Source organism: Myripristis murdjan, chromosome 18 (assembly GCF_902150065.1).
Source record: "Myripristis murdjan chromosome 18, fMyrMur1.1, whole genome shotgun sequence".
Classification (NCBI taxonomy): Eukaryota; Metazoa; Chordata; class Actinopteri; order Holocentriformes; family Holocentridae; genus Myripristis; species Myripristis murdjan.
The window spans coordinates 16,753,936-16,779,652 of record NC_043997.1 but is presented as its reverse complement, the minus strand read 5'-3'; the positions used below and the strand labels follow the sequence as shown (position 1 = coordinate 16,779,652).

Genomic DNA, 25,717 nt, shown 5'->3' with positions numbered 1-25,717 from the left:
GTGCCATCATCACTTTCCCTTACTTGGACTGGTTGTCTCCTGCCATGCAGAATCCATCATTGCCAACAAAGTGTGCATGCCAGTGCAATGAATTGCCACAGTGTAGTTGTCAATAACCCGACCTTCCATGTAATCAGCATGAACGTCGGATATTTGATGCCATAACAGTCCCAGGCGAAGCCTTTTTGCCTCAGTGTAGTGCTGATGACTTTGAACAGGCCACCTCCAACTGAGGGGGAAATTTGGAATGGAAAGTCCGTAGAAGCCAGTTTTAATTGTACTCGCAGTAAAGGATGAAATTGAGCAGGAATGAAGTGCTTTTTTGTGCATCGATTTTTCTCTGCATCTGCGGCAGCACTGGAGGGAGGGAGAGACAGTTGTAACCTTCTCTATTGCTGCACTGCATGCAAACAGGAGGGCTCCACATATGGCCTTTTTTTCCTCTCTCTTTTTTAATAAAGCGGAGAGCATGTAGATCAAACCAACCTTCACATTCAATTAGGAAACGCCCTTGAATTGAATGCGAACATAGGCGACTCTGGACAGAGGCCACACAAGCACTTTACCCTAGATACTATTGTTGATGATTTTTCAGATCTGTTTTGACACCTGACAAAGGTAGCCAACTTTTGTTGTATATTATTCTATCTTGCATGACAAGGTGTGGCCAGTCCTGGTCTTGTGGATGGAGCCTTTGAGCACTTTCTACAAGTTTCCCCCAAGGGTTTATGCCCATTTCAGGCACCATGTCTAGTGATCTTAAGCCTTTATTTTGGCAGAATGTCACCTTACCTGAGTATCCGGAGAGTGACTGGCACCTTGATTGCCCCTAGGTCCCCACAGGATTCCTGGCTCGCTCGACTGTTGCAGATGACTCCGGCCTATAAAAAGGACATGGTTTCTTTGGAAACGGACAGCCTGGCTTTTGTTTGCTTATTTTCAGATGACGCTTCCTCCTGTTTTCTTGAGAACTTCCCCTGACCGTGAGCTTTGCACAGTCACACCAACAGATGCGACAATTCCTCATGCATAAGAAACCCCACTCCGGCAGCCATCTGTCTCCCTGTGTCTGTTATCATGCACCGGCAGTTTGTTTTCTTATACCGGTATACATTTTTAATGGAATGCAAAATATGCTGAACCAATCTTTTGACCCCCACACCTCACTCCAAAATCTCATTCTCAAGCTATGTGACCCTAGTACCAGAAACCAAAAAAAAAAAAAAAAATTGACTCTGAACATACATAGTTTCTGTGACTTGGGGAAAGCTATGTGAATTTGGTGTCCCGCTATACAGCTGCCTTCACAACACTGCTGAAATGAATTGCCCAGTTAAAATAGTATTTGAACCTCCTGTGACCTTAATGCAACAAGACCCAACAACAGCAGCATGCCAAACCCTGAGCCGTTTTTACATTTTACCAGGCCAACTGACAATATGAAAAGCCAGTGCATACAGTGATAAGAGTGGTTCCTAACAATGGAACAATGTGTAGAATTAGCCAGTTGTGGAGACTCTAATTCTTGTGTGCTTGCAACATGCCCACTTAGAAGGCAACAGCAGGAAAATGGTGAATGCATGCCGAATGCTTCAAAGAGCTGGGTTGCCATTAGTATGCAGCTCCCCTCTTCGGAGCTGAACATTGAGAACTGTTACCCACAACACACTGCTGCTCGCCATTATGATTGTCTCTGTCCCCTTTTTTTTTTTTTTTTTTTTTTTTTTTTGCATAGCAGTCACATTCCTCTCTCTTTGATTCAGATGACAGTATTTGACATTTTTGGTGACAGAGGGAGTGTAGGATGCTCAGGGGGGGTTCAGAGCTTATAGGAAAGTGTATCCACACTGTTAAGTGAATTGTGAGCCCCTATCAGTCTTCAGATGATTCAACTCAAAGCCCTGTCTATGATGGCTGGGTGTTGGCAAAGAACTCAAAATACAATACGTATCACAACACATGGATTACAATACAATTTAAATCATGATACATGGCAGCACTCCACATAATTGACTGACAATGTACAAACAGATCTTAAAATACTACCTACTCCTTTGTAAGCTAATAAAATAATAATAACGTGATAAATAGGGTGACAAACTGACTCAAAAGAATTTAATAAAAAAAAATCCAATTTATTAAGAGAATTAGTACAATGCATTTGCTTAACACAGTGAATTAAAATGTCATGACATCATAACATCACAGTATACATTGATACAAGGGGCTAGAAAATTAATACAGTATTGAAAAAAATATTATTGAAGGATTTATTTCTAATGTTTTATTCCCCCCCAGTTTCTACTAACTACAATAAATAACCAAAATCCAAACCTTCTGCTTCATTCATTTACTTTGCAGCCTTTACTTAAATTGTATGCCCGTATGTTAATTGCCAACAAGCCCATCTATTTTGCTCACCAAATTAACCTGTGGCCAAGCATTAGCAAGGATAGCTACTAGCTCTTTTCTCAACCATGCAGTGCAATCAGATTTACTCATTGCAGATGACCTGATGAGTACATGGCCCTTATCTCTCGCTGACCCTAAGAGGAATTGAAAACGTCTCCACAGCCCACAATGTAATGTTACAGCAGTCGATTGCCACATCTTATCACATCAACCGCTAGCATGGAATAATGCAGTGTAGGCTTGCAGTGATAGAAAGATGCTTATCATTCCCTGCTGGAGCTTTTATTCCCCTCAGGCCTACATGTTTAATGTGGCTCTACAAATGTGATTTACTGGGCAGATAGCCTTGGGATTCAGAGGTCGCACCTGGAGTGACCTCAGTGTGTACTATATTGTTCGTAAGGATTTAAATGACTGATACTAGGTCATTGTTTGGATGCTACATATGCACTAGATATAATAGAGAAGGACTTGCTGAAAAGGGATGTCTTTTATGAGTATAGGCTGTTGGAGTTAGTTTGTGGTGCAGTCTGTCTGGGGATTGCTTAACTGCCAGAGAAAGTTTTGTGAATGAAGGCATCTGTTTGCAATTATTCATATCAATTTATTTTCACACGGAAACTCATCATGTTGTTAGTTTTAGATTGTCAAATAATTTCCTGTAACAAGCATTATGGCTTTTTGCCCCAGCTTCAACAACAACAACAATAAAAAAGTCTGTATTTTAAAGATTATTTTCCAATTTTCAGCAGTCTTCATTTTACATTTGCACTGGATGATAATTCTCTTTGTTGGCTATCCCTTTGAGCAACAGAGTGGACTCGTCCTTTCTGAATTTTTAGTGAATACCATCCCCTGCAGAGCATGGAATTCACAAGACATGTTTTCCTGCAACTCTAATCCCGCCCTGTCTATATTCATCCTCGATTCAATTACTTTTTGGTTTCAGCAGAGGCTTGTACTACACTATATTGCTCTCCGATGCGTGTTGCCACCCATAGATTTATGTCTGGGCTGAAGGATGGCTGTCTAATTTTCTGCATGAATAGCTGTGCTGGTGGCGTTGTGTGTGTGTTTTAAAAGCTCTTGTCAGATGTGCGTAAAGGACGTATGGACCGCACAGCCGTGTAATTCTTCCAGACAGTGACCATTCCTGTCACATCCTACCATTAGCTTGTGTATCGCAGTGATTTGTCATGTGAGTTGCTTCGCTTTATCTGAAATTGTGTGTGTGAGCATGTGTGAGTCGTGCCGTGCATTGTTTCTGTCTTTGTAATTGTGCTTTAGCGTGTCTTTGTCCCTGCACATGTCTTAGTGCTCAAATGACTCAAATTACATTTTCGGAAACAACAGCACTGTTTTCCCCGCTGGTTATTAATTTCAGAGGTTGTAAAATTTTAACCACCTGAAAGGTCTTTTTCTGTCTTCCTTGCAAATGGGAAATGAATACCAAATGGGAATTTGTCAAGCCAATTATATTTAACATTGGAATTTGAATTTTTAAAGTGCGACTTTGGTTGGAGAGATTTTGTTTTTGTATTCGCACATTTTAGAGAAAAAATCATGAATGTTTTTTTTTTTTTTTTTTCAACACAGTGCCTCCTTTGATTTCAAAGACTTGCTTGCCAGTGACAGAAATGGCCTACACTACACAATAAAAACAAACTGCAGTATATTACATAATATATTTAATGTACTGATTTAATGTATAATTTGATGTATAATGTACATAATGCCAATAATAATACACTTTATTGAATCATAAACGTGTTTCTGCCCTTAGCCTTTATAATATCACTGTCATTCCCAAGTTGTCACCTTTTTTCCAAACTTGTAGTTGTGAATTCCAATGTTCAGCCTCATTTTGTTTATGAATGTAAAACATAATGACAACTGCCCATCAGAAACTACCAGAGCCCAAAATGGTATCTTAAAATTGCTTACTTCATCTGACCAGTAGCGAAAGTGACCCAGTTAATTGTCAAAATTGTATTCTATTAGTTTTCTTTTTCCATTGACTAATCAATTGATCGCTTCAGCAGTACTCACTGTCTATAATAGAGTCGTAGCAAGCCTACATAGATCATATAATGCTACAGTGGCAAGCCAAGATGAGGTCACACAACCCATTACTGTGTTGATGTAGTTACAGTCCCGTCTCTCTTTGTAGCAGCAATGAAAGCTTGACCTGCCCCAGGATGACCGCCCCTCCTCACAGGGGTCCTGGGATATCTCGGTTGTCTCTCTCCAAGCCTGAATGGGCACATTGTGTTGCTGCCCACTGCTGATCTCCAGACCACTAGGTCGTCGACACACGCACACACCTGTCAAGCCATGTCCTCGACGCCTTGGGTGCTGAGACACTCCAGAGGCCCCCGTGTTCCTCATATGGTTATTGAACCCATGCACACATACCTCATAGCAACCATTCATGAGAAAATAAACCCATATGTGTAGGCAGACATATGCAAAGACGAACACAGATAAACACATACACAAAGACATAGACAATTGAATTCCGCATAAACACAGACATGGACGGTCTCATAGACTCGCATTTACACACACACACACACACACACATGCGCACGCACACGCACACTGTGCCTTGAGTTTATTGAAAACACACCTCGCTCCCCTCACCTATGTCAAGGTTGCATTAATTGTGCAGGTCTCAGAATTCAGAAAGGGTCAAGTTCCATATTGGCTGGGGTTTGGAGAGGGCAGGGGCATGCAAGGTTGGTCAGGGCACACACTCTTGCACATGGAAACAGGATTCAGAAGTAAACTACCTGTAACTCGATCCTCATCTTCAATCAGTTGCAGGTTTTCCTGGTTTTTATTTGACAGGGGGGGGGGGGCTCTTTGGGGTCATAATGCCCCTTTACTCTTAGTTACGATGAAAACAGGGTGACATCACTTTTACAAAAGCTTTATACAACATATGTGTGGTTTAGTTTTAATCAATATTAAAAACACAAGTTATCTGTCGGTGATATTATGTTGATACCGAGATATGAGGTGAGATATTGTTTGGGATTTTGGATATAGTAATATCCTGATATGACAAAATCACATTTGCCTGGTTTTAAAGGCTGCATGACAATAAAGGGATGCAATTTTCTCAACTTATTAGACTGTTCCAGCTGTTGTGTTATTTTCCTCTACCTATTCGGTCATCATATCATCATTGTTTATCCACATTTTGCAATATCTTGTACAAGCACCAGTAGTCATCCTACAACATAATAACAATATCGATACCAAGGTATTCGGTCAAAGATATAGTCATATTTGATTTTCTTCATATTACCCAGCCCTGTCTGCTGGAGTCAAAATGACACTATTGGAGAAGTGGACTCGTACTTTTGACCCACTGAGGATAATTTTCCTTCTGACATCTCACAGCACTCATCTCAAGTGCATCCTCCCGTTCCTCCAAGCATCTTTCCTTTTCCTTGCCTAGTAACCCACCACAGAACAAATGTGCCTCTGTAAGTGGTGTTATCATCAAAGAAAATGCTAAATGACTGATTGTACATGCACACAACGTGCACCCTAGTGAAGGACCTATGGTGTCAAGTCCCACTAGCGTCACCCATACAATTTTCCCCTCTATTGACTTTTATGTTCTGCCGCAAGGTTGGTCATCGTGGTTGGAATATGTATGTATTCCAAATAAAGACAAGCGTGATTATCATAATGATATTCTCCTGCTAAGGTAAACAAGCCTCTGGTCCCAGTGGAGGGGAAAATCACTGTGTGAATGTATGGCTTTTTGACTGCCATTTTTTGACAATACATTTGGGCGGCCATATGCACAAAGCATCTGAGAATTAGCACTGAGCAGGGATTGCCGCTTAGATCACGTGATGACAGAAACCTTATTTTGGCTCAAAGAACAATATCGTCTCGGGCGATTGGCTTTTTAAAGATGATAAAATTATGTACATAAATATTCAATACATGAGCCCACCTGCACTCACACACACACACACACACACACACACACACACACATACACACACAAAGACACTCACGTAAACATACCAGGGAGATATGAGATCACTTTGCTTGAACGCTTTATTGATCATCCATATCATAGGACCTGCAGGGGAATAGAGCCTGTGTTTTCTGCATAAGCTCTGCTGCTTCCTACAGACACAGACAAATGTATACACATACTGTACAAATGCATGCACACACACACTTGGTAACCCACAGACCTATAGCCTAAGGTTCATCCATTTGCTAATAAGGTCAATTAGGGCCCAGGCATAAAGTCTCCAGCAGAAGGTTGGTAGTGTTTGGTGATGTATACTCTACATCCCTTCCTCTCATTGGTATGCTAACAGAGAGAGAGAGAGAGAGAGAGAGAGAGAGAGAGAGGGAGAGGGGGAAGTAGGGATAGGTAAAGAACAAGAGCAGAGGAAGGAAAAGGGGAAAGATTAAGACAGTGATAGAGGAGACGCAGGAAGAGGCCGAAAGAATCCATGACAGTAGATAGGTGGATATTGGGGAAAGTGAAGAGCCCAAGAATGGGAGGGAGACCAAAGAATGGGAAAGCAGGCACATAAATATACATAATCTTCCTGCAGTTGCCAGCAACCTCAGTCAATTGTTATCAGCTTGCCTGAATTTAATTTGACCCTTGGGGGTATGGATGCTGCCCATGCATTATGAATGCGAATTCTATCCATTGACTTCATTGACAGCTTATGCTGTACCTTCCTAGGAGTACCCGGCTGGGTAAGAATTACAGGAAAACAGGTTATTAGAAGTGCAACATAATTTGTTAAAGCTCCACTTTATGCACAAAGGTATTTCATGCTGTGATGTAATGATGGCTTGTTGGCCTTTGCTTCCACAGTGTTGGTATGAGTTAAAAGCATTTAAAAGGGCATGCAGGCTGACTTTTTTTTTTCTGCTACAGTGACAGAGTAGTAATAATTAGAACTGAAGGATGTTGGAACACACTAAGAGTTGAAGTACAGTTTATCTGAAGGTACAAACATCTTTATGTAGCATGGTTATATCACTTTCTGCAAGCAACTTAAGTTTAATCTGTAATCTACTGATGAATAAAGGAGCAAAACATCGCTAACACTTGAATGAGTTTGGATAGCACAAAGCATACTGAATAGTCCACACACTTGGAATATGCACTCAAGGTTTGCTCTAGTTAGAAAAGATGCCACCATTTGAATTCATTTTCTGTCCATTAGCCATATCTCTTTTGCCACCGGCCTCAGCACGCATGGCCTGACTTGTCAGCTACAGTGTCACAACCACTGGGTCATTTAATTTAGAGTCCTGCTCTGCCGATTAGGGCTTTTGTTGCGAGCAGCCGTGACTACTGTAATGCGGGTGTTTGGGTCAGCGATGGGCACAATGGCTTAGTTACTCTCGCTGACTTCCACACTATTCCCCGTCTCTCTTTCTCAGCACATTTTCCACTCGACTGATAAAATAAGCCACTCTTTGATGAGCTTTGGCGGGCTACAGCGCTGCGCCTCAGTAAATGCTTTTGTAGAGCCACACCACAGGCTGTCGACTTGGATCAGTCATACAGCGGACGCATTTGTTCACGTTCTCATATGTTCTTTTGTCTCCAGATAGTGTGTTATTGACATACAACCATATGCTGGTGCTACAGCCCTTAAGATATCTCAAGAATGGACGGCTTGCCTTGAGGCAGGAGGCATATTGTTAATCCCACCCTGCTGTCCCTCAGTTGGTCAAGTTCACGCCCCAGTACTTGCCATATCTTGATGAGCTTCCTACCTTGAAACAGCATGTCGCCTGAGGCTGATGTAACCACAGGCATTTAAGAAGCAATGAAGAACTGTTTGCCTTGTTTTTACTGGGTCTTGTCCAACGCGTTTTTAGCTTCACTGTTCACTGTTCACTTGTTTATTACTTCTTTCCACCATCACTGTTGTTACTTTTACTTCCTGCACTGTGGCTGCGGGCCTCAGCTTGATTGCCGCCACCCAATTCACTGTTGGTTACTCTCACAGCAGGAGCTGTACACTCCAAAATGTCCCAGACATCACTGAAAAAGCCAATTCCCAGCAAACGGTAGATTAAAGCCTGCACATACAGAGTCATAGACATACAGAAGCCGATAAGGCTCTTTACATCCTGACATTTACTTATTTGTTTGGTGAAAAACTGCATAATGTAGCTTAAAAATACGTTGCCATCAAAACTGCAGCGTCTATATTCTTGTACAAATTGTTATTGATAATCATTGCTACTGATACTTGTATAGGTATTACTAAATTGTGGTGTATAATGCTGTCCCGAATGCATTTTTATGTTATTTTTTTATACAGTAAATGGCATGGGGTTATTTCACAGACTCATATTTGAAGGCAATTTGTGCATTATTTTCGTTCCATTGTACCATGACTGCTACTTATTCAAGCATTCTTTGTCTAAAGCTCATTTCAACATTAGCGTCTGGTCAAAGACTGCAGTTGTGGGGAGAGTACCCAAATATCCTGCTCAAGTGGCAGTTTTGCTTTGCAAATTGCTTTTCTAATGTTTTAAGCAAGTAGAAATTAAATTACAGGTGTAAAAAATCAAAGGACTTACTCTGCCTGGCTCATTCATTGTGAATCTGTATTGGATGGTACTTAAAATGTAACTAGTTACAGTACTTGTAAATACTAAGCAGAATGTGTACAAGTACATGAAAAAACTCAATTACGGTAATAAGCAGGCAGATGTAATTAGTTACTTCTGCTATTGCTTTTGTATTAGTAGAGCCTCTGCTTTCAATACAGTAAATCACTCCGTGTGCAGTCAAGTCTTTATTGTATTTCTTTACGTCTCATTGAAAGATTGTTATTGTGATTATTTTGTATTTGCGTCCATGTGTTAAATTACTTGCTCAAATTGAAAATCATATTGTGCATGCAGTCAAGTGGCTCACATACTTATGTTTCAATAATTTAAATCTTATATAATACCAGAAGTTAATTTTCTCATCATTGGGTATTCAGTGCCTGGCCTAAATTAATATTTTAATATTTGGCAATGAGGGCAGAGATCCTCTATTTGGTCTGTGTCACAGTTCTGAGGAGCTTGCGTAAATATTGCCATGATAGTTTATCGAAGTCCATCTTCCTTGCTCATAAAAATAACTCTCAAACTCAAACCATAATCCGAAATTTGACCCTGTTTTGTTTGAGCAGGATGTCAGAGCGAGCCCATTTAAAAAAAACATTAAAACTTTATTATTGTCTGTTCTTTTGAATTCTGTGTGTGACAATTGGACATCTACAGCCAGAGTCTCCATCATTAAAGAATAACTTCTTGTGTGGATATTAATACCAGCTCTGTCATATCTACAGTGTAAACTTGCACATTCCTCACAACTAACTCTCCAACTATGCCTTTTTTTAATGAGCAACCTGACATTAATCAGTAACTACTTACAAAGTGTCATGCTGGGTCACTTCAGTCAAGTCCTTCAATATAACTGCACATCTAGAGAATTAACATCCCAGTAGTAATAGTTAAAGATTACCTTCAGTGCCTGTAACTGCATGGTGTATATTTCTGTGGTCCAGCACTCTTTGAAGACATCTTGGAAGCCTCAGTTCCCAAACTGCTGCCAACACTTTAACACCAATGATTATAACAGAGCAGGTTTGAATTTGGCAGCAGTAGTGTCTCTGCTCAGTGAATAAAATCAGGGAGATGAGAAGGAGTGTGTGTTTGGGTTTTGGACGGGGTAAATATGCAGTGACAGATTTGTACAATTGACATAATGACAATGAATTAGACCAAGAGGAGAAACGTTTCAGTGCAACCAGATGTTGAAGACCAGCTATGGCCCATTAAATTGTCCAAAATGTAGTTTTTCTTTTCTCTTGTCTGCGAAATCATTGTCTCCTTTTGTGCAACAGTTTGTGGTTAGGATTGTTGCAATATGGTGTGATGTGCTCCTTTCCAAACACTTCCAGGCCTGCTAAATAACTGACAGATGCTTTGTTGACCAAAGTAGCTCAGAGGTTTAGCTGAACTGACCTATGGCATCTGCTTTCTCCGCCAAAGTCTCAAATTTGATCAAACACAATGAACAGATTTGATGAGGCACGCCCCTAGCACTTGTTCAGAAGCCAAGATCGGCCAGCCATTGTACCCAGATGATATTTTCAAGTTTGGCAGTACAATAGACAATAGTTTTTGTTGCAGTTGATCTTCCACAGTTTGACGTCTGTTTGCCATTTTACTCATGGTTCATTTCTGATTGATGACATCTGCACAATTTCACATTTGTAAATTACTGATATTAATCCTGACAGTAGCTGGAATAATGAAGTAGTGTCTTTCAGTGAGTCAAATTAAGTCCTTGCTGAACTGGAAATATCAATATATATGAAACTGAATGCTGTGTTATGTAGCTTATGAGTCATAGTGGCTAATTTTCAAAGCACAAGCCAGTTGCTCTGGGAGATGTTGACAAGTGACAGATGGCTGTAGCCAACATAGTGACTACTGCTGCTAGCATGATGATGCCTTTGCAAAACATTATTATTTAATTTACAGTTAAAGCAAAGAGTCACATTCAGGTACGTAACATGCTTACAACACTGGAAAACTATGAAGTATAAGCACTAATGATATTTTACGATTTGCCCTAGCTTTACTGATGACTAAAAGGACTGTGAATCTGAATGCGAATGAATGTCAGAGGGGAAAACTTGAAAAAAAAAGAAAAATCTGATGGATTACAAAGAAAATCACAAGAAAAAGAAACAATTTATTTTTGTTTGATGCATGTTTTTTCAGAGTAAACAGAATGCCTCTGACTCACCTTTTTAATTTAGGCTTCTAATTCAACACCCCAACCTGATGTAGACACCTCAATTACAATAGCTTTAATTCAGAAGTAATTATACTCAACCACTTCACATATGCACAATGGCTCGAGTCCTACAAAGGTTTAAATGAATGTGTTGAGTGAAAAAGGGCAATGAGGAGAGCAATAGAAAGGCTAAAAGAGAGAAAATGGCAGATGCAAGAGATGGACTGATACAAAGGCTAAGAGGCAGAGCAGGAGAGCAAATGTGCAGGAGAGAGAAAACGAGATGGCACAAAAAGGTGACTGGGGGAGGCAGTCATCAAAATGCTAATGTTATATGGGATATTTACCGCAGAGTGTTAATGCAGTTTAAAACAGGCTCTTTGTCCTGCAGCCCATCACCAAGGCCCTGTTGGGCCCTAATAAATCAGCCATTAAATGCTGATGTGACCTGAATAGTACTTCATACATCGGTAATCAGGCTCTACAGTATCTCGGGTGTGGGAACCAGACAACAGCTGAAACATTTATGAAGATGCCACTTAATAATGGTCAGTCCAGAGGAGACCTGAATATAGGCCAATACCATGTGTGATATCTCTATGAAAAGCAAACACTTTTGACATTGTAATGGTCCTCCTAGCAATCTCTACATGATTTTAATCAATAGCTTACTATCTAAATATTCTCAAACCTGTGAGTGGTGATTAAGTCATATTGATGAACATTAAATTTCTTCGATGGTACTGTACGATCATGACCCCGATCACTTCCTTAACCATATTTTAACCATATAGGCATTAGAGGTAGCTAGCTAACTGTAATGCCAACAGTTTTCCGAAAAAAAATGACTGAAAAAAAATGAATTAATGTGATTACAAATTTAAAGTTTTTACATGAAAATGTCAGGGGTGTGTTATTTTTAAGTTTAGTTTTGTCTCTGGGAAAACTTGTTCTCTGCTGGAACTGCCATTAGTGGAAATGGATCTCGTTCTTCTACCTTTTACTGTTGACGTTGCCATGCATTATGGGGTGTCCTGTTCTGCCTCAGGAACCACTGTATGCTTCCTTCCAAAATCAGCAAAAGAATGAAAGTATATGCATCTGTTTTAAAAAAAAATTACTTTATTGTTGTTATACTGATGTAAGGTTGACAGGCTCAAGTACAGCGTGCCGAGTTTTCTAATTGGCTTCCTCTCTCTCGCTGTCTTCTCTTTTACAGAACAGAACATGATTTTATCATCTGGAATGTGATACACTGGATTTGTAAGAAGCTTTGCTAAGAAAACCCAAGAACCAAGCTGACTCTTTTGCTAAGGTAAAGCTTAAATCTCTGACCGTTTATTTAACATCGGTAATGCCTCGAGGTTTCAGATTGCTGCCCCTTCTCAGCTTAGTGCGGCGCTGGGTGCTGCTCCTCCAGAGAGCAACATCAGACTTCCACAATCCAGGCTGAAAATGTCTCATCGCCTGTCATGAATATGCAGCAGTCTCAGATTAAGTACACAAGCAGTTTTCCCCTACACAACACTGTAATGAAGAGCATTCATGTGGGCCAATTGGGCTTGTTCTTTGTGTGCAATAGGATGTTTATGAAAATGATTCATGATAGGTGCTCATCTTCATATGCAAATCTGTGGGACATCGCTGGTAAGCCTTTAATTTCTGCCGCCAGCGACAAGGAGGGTTTTTTGGTCGGTAACCACGCGTATCCACCAAGCATGTTTGGATTTCATTCCCTGATGCAAATGATGTTTTCGGTGTAATCATGCAAAAGCGCAGCTGGCTTCCATTTCTCTGTGCCTCGAGTCTCTTACCCCCCCTTCCCCGCCCACCAAAACCTTTACCCACCAAACTCTGTTCTCCCGTCTCTTTTCTGTCTGTTTGTCATTGTTGTCTTTTACAACCCAGTGTTTGCGCTCCGCTTCTTGCACTTATATTCTTTCCTTTCTCACTCACTTGTCATGCTAGCTGCCCCCCTAAAACACACACTTACACACTTCCCTGTACCGCCAGCTTTCTCCTTATTGAATGGAATGGAATCACTAGCCTCAGTGCCTCCCGTGGTGAGCCTGGATTGAATTCAATTAGGGAGATTGTTTGCCCTCTAGAGTTTACCGGTGGGCTCCGTGGATGATGGGTTTGCCTGCTGACACCCCCCACCCACTCGTCTCTCTCTCTCTCCCTCTCTGTCTTTTCACTCACAAACATCCGGCTTCCTTCATCCCACCCCAGTCTCCCTCCCATCCAAACCGACCGAATCCTTCCACTTCTCCTCTCCTCCTTTTCTTTTTCTTTCAACGTCCTCGGGGCAGTGCATGCATTTTTTTTTTCACCCATGTCTTGTTTACATTGCTATTTAACTCTTGTGATGTTTTTGCTTTATTTATTACATTCCATTCAAAAAGATCAAGCCAGAAAAACTGGCACATTGGCAGGATGTGTTGTGTCACCTATTTTTGATAAGGCCATATGGGCTTATTTTCCTGTATGGCTATTCTGTATTAGGCAATGGGACGTTGGGTTTTATAGGATGGGAATTTTTTTGGAACTCAATGTAAACTCAATCCCAGGAATAGCGGATGCATTCTCTGATAATCCCATGTTTATTAATATCCCATTGAATGAAAATGAATTAATTTGCAACTTGGCCAATCATTTTTTTTTTCTGCATACGTGGTATAAAGAAATGACAAGAAAATTTGCTGACTTAAGAGTCATGGTTACCTTAGTTGCAAGGTGAAAATAGAATTGTGCTGTCATTTGAATAACATTAAGAGCAGCGGGTGGTAGTTATGTGGGGTGCTGGCTTGCGCTTTTTCAGATAGGAGGCGTAAATCTGGCACAGCCATAATGGCCTTTATCCTTATTCCATGTAGAAAAAACATTTCAGGGACTTGTCTCTGCAACCCGCTGCTCTCCCCCAGATGTCATGCAGTGCGACGATGTCCCACTGCAACTGAGAAGTGTGTCTCAGAAATCAGACTCTGTATTACTGCTGAAAGATGTCAAATGAATTAATAGTCGTAGGTCACTTTCATGATATATATCTTAATGCACCCCAACATGGAATTAAGAGCTTCATTTGATGCACCTTATTTTGCCTAATGTGCGTTCACTTTCGATTACATCTAATTTATTCCAGGAGGATGTGTTCTTTCGGAGGCCGAGGCAAATATTTTGCTCGACTCTCAAGCACAAGCTTCTTTGACTCCACACATGACAAAGCAAGGATGGTCCCAAGGATTTCTGCAGTTATTTGTGCTGTAATTGAAGTTGAGGCTTCTGCCGTGGTGGCAGGAAATAGAGGTTAATCTATTGTTTTGAGCCTCTAGAAGTCTATTCCCATACTCCAGTCCTTTTCAGCCTGGACAGAGTGAGGGCCTTTGCTTTAAACTCTCCTAGAATGATTTGCATATCCAGCATGGTTGCCCATAGCATCAGCAGTTCAAGGTCTGTTTGGCCACAGTGCCCAGTGATGCCATGGTCCTGCCAAGCTTTGGTTCTGTTATCTTAAAGCTCTGCCCTTTGTTTTCATAGTCTGATTTGCCCGGACTTCTCCACATGATGCAAAGCGAGTCATTTGAATGGAGAGGGAGAGAAATCCTTTTGGTCGATGTCAGCAGTGTTCTTGAATTTGAATTGCGTCCAGAGGTAGTTGACTTTGCAGGTCTTTGTTGTTGTGTGGGCTTTGCTGTTACTTGGGCAACTACGGTCGGCACCAAAGCAGCCGGGCTCAAGGATATGAGGGAAAGCATAGAAAGACTCTAAATGACTAAATTATCTAGAAGGTACAGATTGCCTGATGCATGTATGACAATGACAAATTTGTTGACTCGCAGGGCCAAATGCTGTTGTCTTGACACTCCCAACTGGCTGAAATGTATTTGCTTGGAAATGTTTGTGGTCATCTTTGCCCTGGCAGGCAGAAAGTTCCTCATCGAGGTGTGAAAATTCTCCTGCAGCAGAAGCCAGCATGAAAATGTCACTTAGTCATCTCATTTCCACGCATGCAAACTTGAGTTGTAGGATGGGTTTGGTACAGAAATATGATTTATCTAGGTGGTGATGTGCTGTGACAACAGGGATTTCTTTGCCAAATTATTCAAAGACTGTTTCTGTTATCCCCAAGTAGCATTTGCACATAATAATGTATTTGTTGTTAATATCATTAAAGAGTGCGGTCTTTTAAAGGAACATGCATATGGCGTGACGTTGTTTGAGTCAATATTTTTTTTTTTCATCTCTAAATCCAAAGTGGCTATAAGCTGATGATCACAGTTTTGTTTTGCTTTTTCAGAGATATGTCGCACTTGGTCTCTCTCTCTCTTGGCGCTGCTCTTGCCTGTTCAGTATGTTTTTGTTTGTGCTCATGTAGATTTGTATGCATATGCACATGTATCTGTGTTATCATGCTGTAAGCAGATTTGATTCTACTGTGATTTCTGCAACAGTGCATTTATAAATTCTTCTGCAAATTGCATGTCTCACAATCTAAGGAATATTAATGTCTCTCACATCGCCGAGGAGTGTCATATGTTCACAGATGTATTTCACAGCTACAGTTAATGCACCTGTAAACATTGTCCTGATTGATTGGGTGCAAAAAATAAATTGGAGGATGTGTTATTTTCTCTCTCTCACTGTCTTTCTCTCTTTCTCTGTCACTGACCGACATATACACACCCACAGACCCACACATACACTGTCCGTCATAACCTGCCTCCTCATTCCCAGCAGGCACTGCAGGTGAGCGTTCCACTTGGCTAGATTGGCTGACGCAGGAGCCCTCCACCACGATGGTGTCTCCCAAGTATGACAGAGAGTATCGGCAATTTGGATTAAGCCATTTCGGCATGAGTTGGCTGGCATAAGTGTCTTGTCATGTGCCCGGCTGCTCTTCTGATTCCTGCCCTGACAGTTTGGGTATCTTAATAACACAACACCCTTAACAGAGAGCTCTCACACTGACTCACTGACACTTGGGGTGTTCACCCCCTGTTCTGTCGGTCTCTCTCTCCCTCTTGCCTTTTGTCTCTCTCCATCATCGTCCACCATCCCTTCCACTAGCTCCCTTTTTCCCTTTCCCTTGTTGTGTTTTTCCTCTTTTCTCTCTTCCCCCCCTCTGCTGACTCTGACCATTTATTCTAATGCAAACGAACAGGACGATCTGTTGATGCCGATTAGATTCAAGTGCCAGTCGTACCGCTGGGGCCGTCCTGATATCATCTGATATGACAGAACAATCCCATGCAGCAATGGCCCTAATTCAAAAGACAGTGATGTAATTTGAGCTTCTAGACATGGGTTAGAGATATGGCAAATTGATACTGAAGGTTGGCCAGTATGCCATGTACAGTCGGCAACATAGTGGAAGCCATTCCAATGTGTCTAGTCCAAAAAGTTTTCCCTCTTTGGTTTTTGTACATTGAGTCTCCCTTGAACTTCACTACACCCTGTCCAAAGCTTTAGCTCCAGCAAGGTGTGCTGCTCTAATCAGCTCTGTTTGATGTGTGGAGGCAGCAGGCTTTACGGAGGAGCCAAGATCTCTTAGGACATTAAGGGGAGAGGAGAGGGAGGAGAGGAAGAGATTACTGCTGGTCTTTTTATAGAGGATCACTCCATCTTGTCCTTTTTAGCTCACTCATTAGTTCTTGCTTTCCCCCTGGGGGCGATTCTCTCTCCCTCTCTCACCAAGACCAAGGCTACTTCCTTCTGTTTGGCAAGGAGCCTGTCTGGGTATCAGCTAACCAAATATGATTTCCCAGACTTTCCATCACCATTATCAAGTCACAGTCAAAGGAGTTTGTGTGGTCAAAGCTACTCCCATTCTGGCAGGTATGGAAAAGACTGGCCCCGGAGAGAAAGGGAGACAGAGGAACAATGATTGCACACACTTTCCTTTGTTGGCAAGAGAGGCTGTGGAGAACCTGACATGTTTTTTCTTCTTTATTTTCTCTCTTCACTTCCCTCCCTTTGGCTAGCACCTGTGAAATCAGGCGTCCCTCAGTGCCCGTCAAAAATAACCAACACTCTACAACTGGCTGTCAGGGGAGTTCACCGCCTGACAACCAGCGTACACGCTGAGGTAATCAGAAGTTGTCAAATGTGAAGGGTCCTCTGCTATGCCTGAGAGGCCGCTCTCTGTTTGCATGCCCAAATTCAGACCTGTGGCTACAGCGTAGGTGTGTAATGGACTCTTTATCAGCAGGGATCCCTAAATATTTCCACCTCCTATGAATTGGCAGTAAGACGATTGCTTAGCCACATAAAACAGACAGATGTGAAATAGAAGTGTGTTGTTACTGCCAGCCTATCCCAACCCGGTTGTGGAATGGAAGGCATTCCAGACACTTTCATGGTCTCTTATGATTATTGATGATTTTCAAGAACAATGGACTGCTGTCCCTGTTCCACACTCCTAGGTGGTTTAAAACTTCTTATTGTGATGCTTAATACATTTGGCCACCATATGTATTCTCTAAGCATCTCTGAGAGGAAACCTCTGACTGAAAAAAAAAAAAAAAAAAAAAAAAAAAAATTACAACTGCAGAAAATATTGATTTGCATCTGGTTATCTGGAATGAAGCAGAATGCTTCCCTGTTGTCATCCCGGCAGTATGCATATGAGAATCCCAAGGGTCCCCTCACACCCGTCTGTCCTTTTTAACGGTGGCTCTAAACCACAGACAGGGGCTGCAATCTGTTTCAGCCCTCCTTCGAATTTTATTTACAGCCCGAGCCTTGCAATAAAGCCCAGAATTTACGACTTACTTTTTAATTAGAAATAATGTCTTGTAGAGCTGAAGTGATGGATGGTTTAATCAATATATAGACTGGCTGGCCTGATGATGAACGTCACTATTGACAGCTTGCAGAGTAGCCTAACTTAACACTTTGTCTTTCAAAGAAATATGTAGTGTTTTGTTGAGGGAGGGAAACTGTACGCTGTCCCTGTCTGTCTGTCTCTCCTCATTTCTCTTACACCTCTTTGCCTTCCATTTTACTGTCTCTTGATAATCTGTCAACACTGTTTTCTCCAGATTGAATCAACCTCCCCTGTCACACTATATTTAGACAATTATTATACCTCACTGAAACCCCATTGTGTTGTGTACCACATTTGCTCAAGTTTAAATAAAATGAGTGTTGAAGGTGGGTTCTTGTGAATGGAAACTGACAAGCTAGGAGGAATGTAATTCTCAGATGGTTTGAGAATAAATTTTGGGTTTTGCAGGTTGCTGAGAGAAAAGGAGAGACCATGAAGGATTTTCATGAAGAATAATTGAATAGGAATCAACGCAGAAAGACGCTCTCCCTGGCACCATGGATGATTAATATACATTGAAATAGATGGGGACGGAATTATGCCTCTTGATAATTGAAGTTTAATTTTGTCAGTTGTGTTGTTGTGCAAAAATCAGGCTTTCCGTGCACTTACCAATGCCAAACCATGAATTGACATTGGGGACAGGGTTTTTCGTATGGAAAATATTGTCATGAAGCAAAGCCGTCTTACACAAGCTTTCCATTTTGTTGCATGCTACACTGAGGTCACATCTCAAGGTTGTGATCATAGTGCTTTACAGAGGGGGAGGACTGTTTCTGGGCAGATTGTTACCGTTTGTGAAACACGTTACGATTACGATGCACTGCTTTCTTTATGCTTTAAATATTTACTTCTTACTCTGCGCAGGTCCGTTTTTTTTTTTGTTTGTTTGTTTGTTTTTTGAGGCAATCAAAACCAAATCAATATAATTTTTCACAGAGAATATTAGAAAATTGGATGAAAACAAGGATAGCAAATCAATCCTGCATCTATTTACACATGCGGTTTCAAAAACATACCTTTGAGATGGTAGGGATAAAAGACTGTGGCCAGAAGGCCTAAGTCAATTGATTAGCCATTTGATAATTATGGGCTTTGAGAAACAAAGACTGGAGGTGCATTTCAATGAGGCAAGTGTTTTGTTTCATTCCTCACTGTCTTAAATTCATTGTTGTTGATTTAAAAAGGATTTGGTAATCAAATGGCCTCATAGGGAAATAGTAGAGCCTGTGTTTCCAAAGCACCCATGATATGCGCATGATACTTGCCACTAGCATGCAGACCACCAACCTGAAACAAAAAAGTAATACAAGGGATAATCCTACCTCTACCCCACCACACACTCCCCCTTAACAACATACTATCCCCTTGTGGGCCAAGACCAGCCACAATACCTTCCTTTCTTATTGATTAGTGTTGCATTCACTGCCCGGGGCACATAGAAGCCTTAATAATGACTTTATGCTTTGCTTTCATGGCCCCTGGAATAGAATAACCATGAATGCCATGGAGCCCATGCTATGCATCCCTCTAGTCAATGGTTAACTGTTCTGCGGCAATTCAAAGCATCCGGACTCTGTCGCAAGTGACCGCACTCCTGTAGATCTTGACCTGGCTAAGTTTTCTTTGCCCCTGCCCCCATTTTCCCTGTGCTCTCCCTCCTCTCCTTTTGCTGGCTTGTCTTCGCTTATCTGCTCTCCTTTGTGCAACATAAGCCTGTAGATAAGCAGTATATTGGGCCGAGTTACTCATGTCTGTCTTGTTCATTCATCAGAATCCTCTAATTCCCTTCAGAAACCTATTTCCCAAGCTGCAGGTGGCCCGTGTTGCAACACAGAAGGCGCGTCCGATTCTCTCCAAAGCAAACACAGACATTTAGTCACCGCCGCCGCTTTTGTATTCTTCACGAGTGTCGGTAATGCCTCAATTCGTATGCGTGCTCCTAGTGTACACATGGCTAATCTGCGAGATAGAGTAAAACATACCGCTGTCAGGTACGCAGCTTTGGTCGAGATTAACCATGAAGTCTGACATTATTCATTTGTTGTTTTTGCCCCCTCTTTATTCCTGGCAGACAGACAGGTGGCATGGACAGGATAAACAGAATTCCACGAGGATCTTGAATGGCGTTTATCTGCGAGGGCTACAGGCCACAGGTGTATGTCTTGAAAATGCGTAGCCTCAAGCAGGGTTTAAGTCGGCTTTCACAAAGCATGACCTAGTTCTCAGAATTACAGGATACATGGTATTGGAACTACGTTAGTGGAGGGTTCACTGGGAAGGAGCAGTTACAAACCTTAGTAAGAGCAACGCCCCGTGACTCAAACTGGTCCTGTTCACTGGTCAGGGTCATTGCCGTCCATGATCGCTGTTCCTGGCAGTTAATTAGGAATTAGAACACGGCTTGACCCTCAGGATGTTCTCCATGGTTAGAATAATGAACACCTGGAAATGGAAAGGAACAAATGAGGAGGGGAAAAAAAAAAAAAAAAAAAACTAGACTAGTATAGTCATTCCAATAAGACATTTGAACTCTCCTGGCCTTTATAATTAAACACTGGCATTTTTCTTCATTTCCTCAAAGTTATTATACATGAAATTATTAATTCCTCAAATTCCTTTTGAATTCCACAAGAGCATAGGATAGAGAAAAGCCTTTCTCTGTGCTCGACAGATTGGATTCCACTCTGATGCAGTGCATACTCCACGGGATAATACAGTTGGAGATACTCTGAAATATAATGTGATCTGACCAGGTGCTGATGAAATCCAATCCAATTCAAACCAATTCATTTCACCTTTACTCTTTATTTTAGTCTCTCGGTTGATTTTTCATTTTTCCCTCCCTTCTTTATTTTGATTTGACACTTTGCATTTGTGTGATTCATTCCCATCGTCCCTGGAATTCACAAAGTATTACATTTGAAAAAGTTCATGAAATCCTATCTTGAAGGATGTGCATAGTGTTGTTCAGCGGTGTTTCTTTTACTCCAAGGAAAATCATGATAGGCACACTTCCCTGTGCTAAAAAGTAATTTGATAATTCTTTTTTTTTTTTTTTTGTCTGCAACTGAAAGTTCTTTGTCAAAACAAAAAGAAAACTCTACAAATTTGACACTAGAACAAAAAAAACAAAAAAACAAAAACAAACAAACAAACAAAAAAAAACTACTTAATAATTATTGCATACAACAAATCCACAGTTTACCCCACTGGTTTTTGTGAAGCTGGCCATTTACAGGTGCCAATAATTTTGACATTGTTCCTCTATCCTGTGTACTGGCCATTTTTGCCCCCTGTCCATCAAGTGATAGTCATTTGGCCCAGCGCTTTGATTCGAATTGTTGAATTGTTAGACCCTGAGTAGGTAGAGTATGATACATCTGCTCACAAGCCACATTATTTTATCAACTGCTTTTGCAGGTCACAATGCAGTGCAGAAGGTGGTGTTTTTTTCCCCCCCGTCTGTGCTGGCAGTGAGAACGCTCCAGTACACATCGTCCCTCGATGCATTCTGGCAGGCCTAGTGAATCATCTTCCCGTCACAGGTGGGGGAAATACAACAGCGGGATTGGCAGTCCAAAGGTGGCATCTGGCCCACTGTTGAGTGAGGTGTTTGGCTCGTTTTCCATTGGAAATGAGGAAATTGCACACTTTTTTTTTTTCTTCCTCCTCTCCTATCCAAGAGAGGGAAAGTCGTCATGTAAATTTTGTTTTCCAAAAATAGTAAGCCGGTGACACTGATTCGGCAAGAAAAAGAAAGAGACACCTGTGTACAAGCCTAATTTAAAGTCAGTCTGTGTATCTGCATATATATATATTATTTTTTTTGTGAGATTCTGGGGCCCAAGTTGGTTCGTTGTGGTTTTGTTTATCTTGGTTTGTGGATGTGTTTCCCTGGCACTCCTGTGTGAACGTATAAGAGCCTGATTCATCTGCGCTCGTGTAGGAAGGTGCTTGTGAGGGCCGCTGATCAAAGGCGGATTCCTCGGGGCCAGTGAGGGCCCAATGTGAGCAGCAGATGTTCTCCCTTCTCTGTTAGTGCCTCCAGTTAGAGCTATCCTTATTTAACCGGCTCCGGCTAATGGCCCTCGCCGGTGTCGGATACACTGGATCGCTTTCCTCCTCTTTTGTGCGCCGAACATGCAATGCAACACGAACGCCAGGGATATCTTGTTCCTCTGTGACACTCTCATTGTGCTCCTCGGCGAATTTCTGGCCAGAAAAATCCCTTTCACAGTAATTGGGTGTGAATGAAACACTCGCGCCTGCCTATTGTCTTCAGTATAGTCTTGCATTCAGGCCAGTGGTTAAACAAGCCAAGAGAGGGGGCAGAAAGGGTGGAGAAAAACAAAGACGGCAGAGGAGGATGGGGGGGTGTGTGTGTGGTGGCGGCGGCGGCGGTGGGGGGGGGTCATAGACGGGGTAGCGCAAAGTGAAAGGGATCAAGAAAAGCCAGTGTGAGAGGAGAATAGTCTGTGAGCAAAATGACAGAGAGTGTGGGTTCAGTAAGTTGCAGAGAATGTGGGAAGCAAAGAAAAGTAATAACTGCAAAAGAAAGGGACTGTGGGGGAGACAGAAAGTAAGAGTAAGCACTTTTCATGAACAGCAAAGGATGCCGGGAGAGAGAGAGATGCTTTGCGATACAGCAGGATGGAGACAATGGGCGTACTAAAGTGCTACAGTACTACAAAGAGGGCCGAGGCATAGCAAGTGGACAAGCAAGCCGTTGTGACAGAGATATCTAGCCTAGATCCAGGTTCTTTATTTGCCGTACAGGAGATTGATTGAGAGATTTGGTGGGCCTAATTGTGCCGCACCATCTGCCCAAGTTACAGAACCCGCCAGGCATGTGACAGTTTCCAACAGGCTCACTGACGAGCAGATGTGAGCATGAGTGTGTGTGTGTGTGTGTGTGTGTGTGTGTGCATGTATGTGTGTGTATTTAAGCATGTCAGCCTCTCTTTATCTTTGCGATCACGTCTTTTTTCAGGGTATTATGACAGGAATTCCTTTCATGAATTGCAGAGAGCTCAGAAATGCGCACAATGTACGTTTATTTTTTCTATCAGTCCCACAATAAAACCGATCTCCGATGGAAAAATAGGACCGGGTGCTGATAAAATGATACAGACAAAACAAGCATACTAACAGCTGCAGTAAATTCATTTGTTAGTCAATGATGTGGCCCTCCAGGGAATATTTTCTAGCCAAACGTGTGATCATCACCAAAAGTGTTAATGAGACACCTATCCCAAAACCCATCGAAAACTCCTCATTGATTAAATCAATTAATCCACTGAGGTTTGTAGTATGTGGGCCTTGTTTTTAATCAGCAAGGTTTATTTTATTTATTTTTTTCCTTTTACCGCACGTAAGCTTCATATATCTTTGATATTGTGGGATTTCCAAAACTGATCCAGGGGAATTACTGTGTAAGAGCAAAATATTTGACATTGTCGAGGTCACCTCACCCCCCGAAATATGTCGCATCACCTCACTCACAATACCTACACATGAATTATGTACATCTGCTGCATGTACCCATCTGGATACAGAATGGGCTCTGCAATATTGCTTGTTTTGGAAGAGGCTTTTCTCCTACTGAAAAATCTGACTAAGAAAAATAATAATGATAAAAAAACATCCTATTGTACATAATATATCAGGATGAGGATTACATGGCTTTTGTAATTGCTTATCATTTTTTATTGAGTTGAGATTCCATATATAAGCCTCTAGCATTTTTTTTTTATCTCACTTGCACATCGTTTCTTATTTTCTGTTGCTGTTATGCATCTGCTGCTTTGTTTTAAAAGTGCAAATAAATATATAGGACATTCACTGATTCAGAGATAGTCAGTGTCAGTTACTTAATTGCTCACAAAACACACAAAGCGCCGGGTTGAGTCATCAGAAGTCTAAGAAACAGCGTGAAGAAACGCAACGAAACTTTGAAGGCCACAACCTCGTCTGTCATCGTAGCATTAATCCACCTTTAAACACACTGGAAGAAGCAGACAAAAGGAAGTGGTTACATTCATCAAGTTACACTGCTCCCTTTACTTACAGATACAAAAAAGTGATAGGATTCACCTGAAATTGGATACTTTTGTCTTGCCAAAGGGAGGACACAGGATTAGGGAATAAGGTAATTGCATTTGCATAGCAAATCACCAACAACTATCCATGTGCCGCTTCGCCCATGCCAGGAATTTAATTCGGCTCCAGCATATCCTCACTTTTTGCCTGATTGCAGTGCTTTATACATATCAAAAGTGTCCGGTATCATCATTGCTTAATTAATTAACAGTGAAGACCTGAATATCTAAATAGATTTTGTGCTCAGAGAAATCTAATTTATTTGTAAAAACTGATACAAATATCTCAGCGCTCATTTATTTCAACCAAACGCTCCACAGCTACAAGTCCGTGCACGCCTCCTGAAAAATGCAATTTCCGAGATTTTCATTCACTGCCGCTTATAAAATTGAAGTGAACTCTGTTGTCCTCGGCGTGAACATTTAACAGCCATATTCATTGAGTTATCAAGGCTCGATATCTGCAGCTAGGGAATTTACATGAAATCCTTGTAAATGTCTAACAGCGTTCCAAACCACTAAACATGGCAATAAAGCGATGGATTGTTAATTTACATGCCAGGTTAGATACTTCGCTGATGCCAAGCGTATAGATGAGAGGTTTTCACTCATGTGCCATGGAAAGCGGAGAATGCGCAGGTTTTTGTTTCAACCAGCACGCATAGCAGGCGATCTCACAGATTGGTTCGTCCTCCTTGGCTGAAGGTTTGCTCATCAGTGAAATCACCCTGTGTATGTTTGGGATGAAAACCTGTGTACTCTGTGTCAGGTTTTGATTAAAAGCAGACATCTGATGTATTTTCTACACAGATGTACTAGTTCTACACGTGGCAGGTTAATTCATCAGCTCTCATAATCCGAAATAGTTCCGACTATATCTGAAACGAAGACCTTTGTTTATATCTCAAGAGTGTCATTTTTATGTCTCCGTGTTTTTCAACTCTGCCTCTGTTTCTTCATTTGGCCACAGACGACTGGGGACGTTGGCATGCGTCTCATATTCTGCATGCTCATATCCCCCAGTCCCTCTCGTAATTATTATTCAGTAGATGCACTGCTTGGCACAAGGACAAAAGTTTGCATAATTTATGCAAGGCCGTCATCAATTTTTGAAAAATGGCCCCGGCCCGTTCTTGTGCTTTTAACTAAATAGACGCACTCCAGCCTGAACATAAAACAGAGCGGGAGGAAAAGAAGAAAAATTTATTTATATATTTACTTAAACTTTGAACCAGTGTGCACTTTATATATTAGGGTTACATAATGTCCAACTCAAATAAACTCTAGTTTATTTTACAAGTTCTCTTCAGTGTGCTGCGATTGGCTGTATGGAAAATGTTAGTTGATTAAGTTATTGTGGACACTATACTTTGCTGAGCGTCTTTTCTCTCTGAAGATGAGGAGAAGTTCTCAGATGAAGCAGCTGCACATGAGCCAGCTATGTCAAGATGCAGCGCTCTTCCTCTGGGAGCGTCCCTCATGGCTTTCACCTAGAGGGACTGGAGGTATTTTCTGCTGCAGTGCTCAAAGGAGGAAGTCCTCTGAGAAAAAGAGAAG

General features: G+C 41.5%; 1 protein-coding gene across 4 annotated transcripts in view; it reads left to right on the top strand.

The window, feature by feature from the left end:
• Positions 1-25,717, top strand: part of LOC115376785 (adhesion G protein-coupled receptor L3) — a 209,142-nt gene that overhangs the window by 14,044 nt on the left and 169,381 nt on the right. For all 4 annotated transcript variants that reach the window (XM_030076553.1, XM_030076550.1, XM_030076549.1 and 1 more), the window contains exon 2: positions 12,453-12,548. The gene's annotated coding sequence lies outside the window, so the exon portion shown is untranslated. The remainder of the gene's footprint in view (positions 1-12,452; positions 12,549-25,717) is intronic.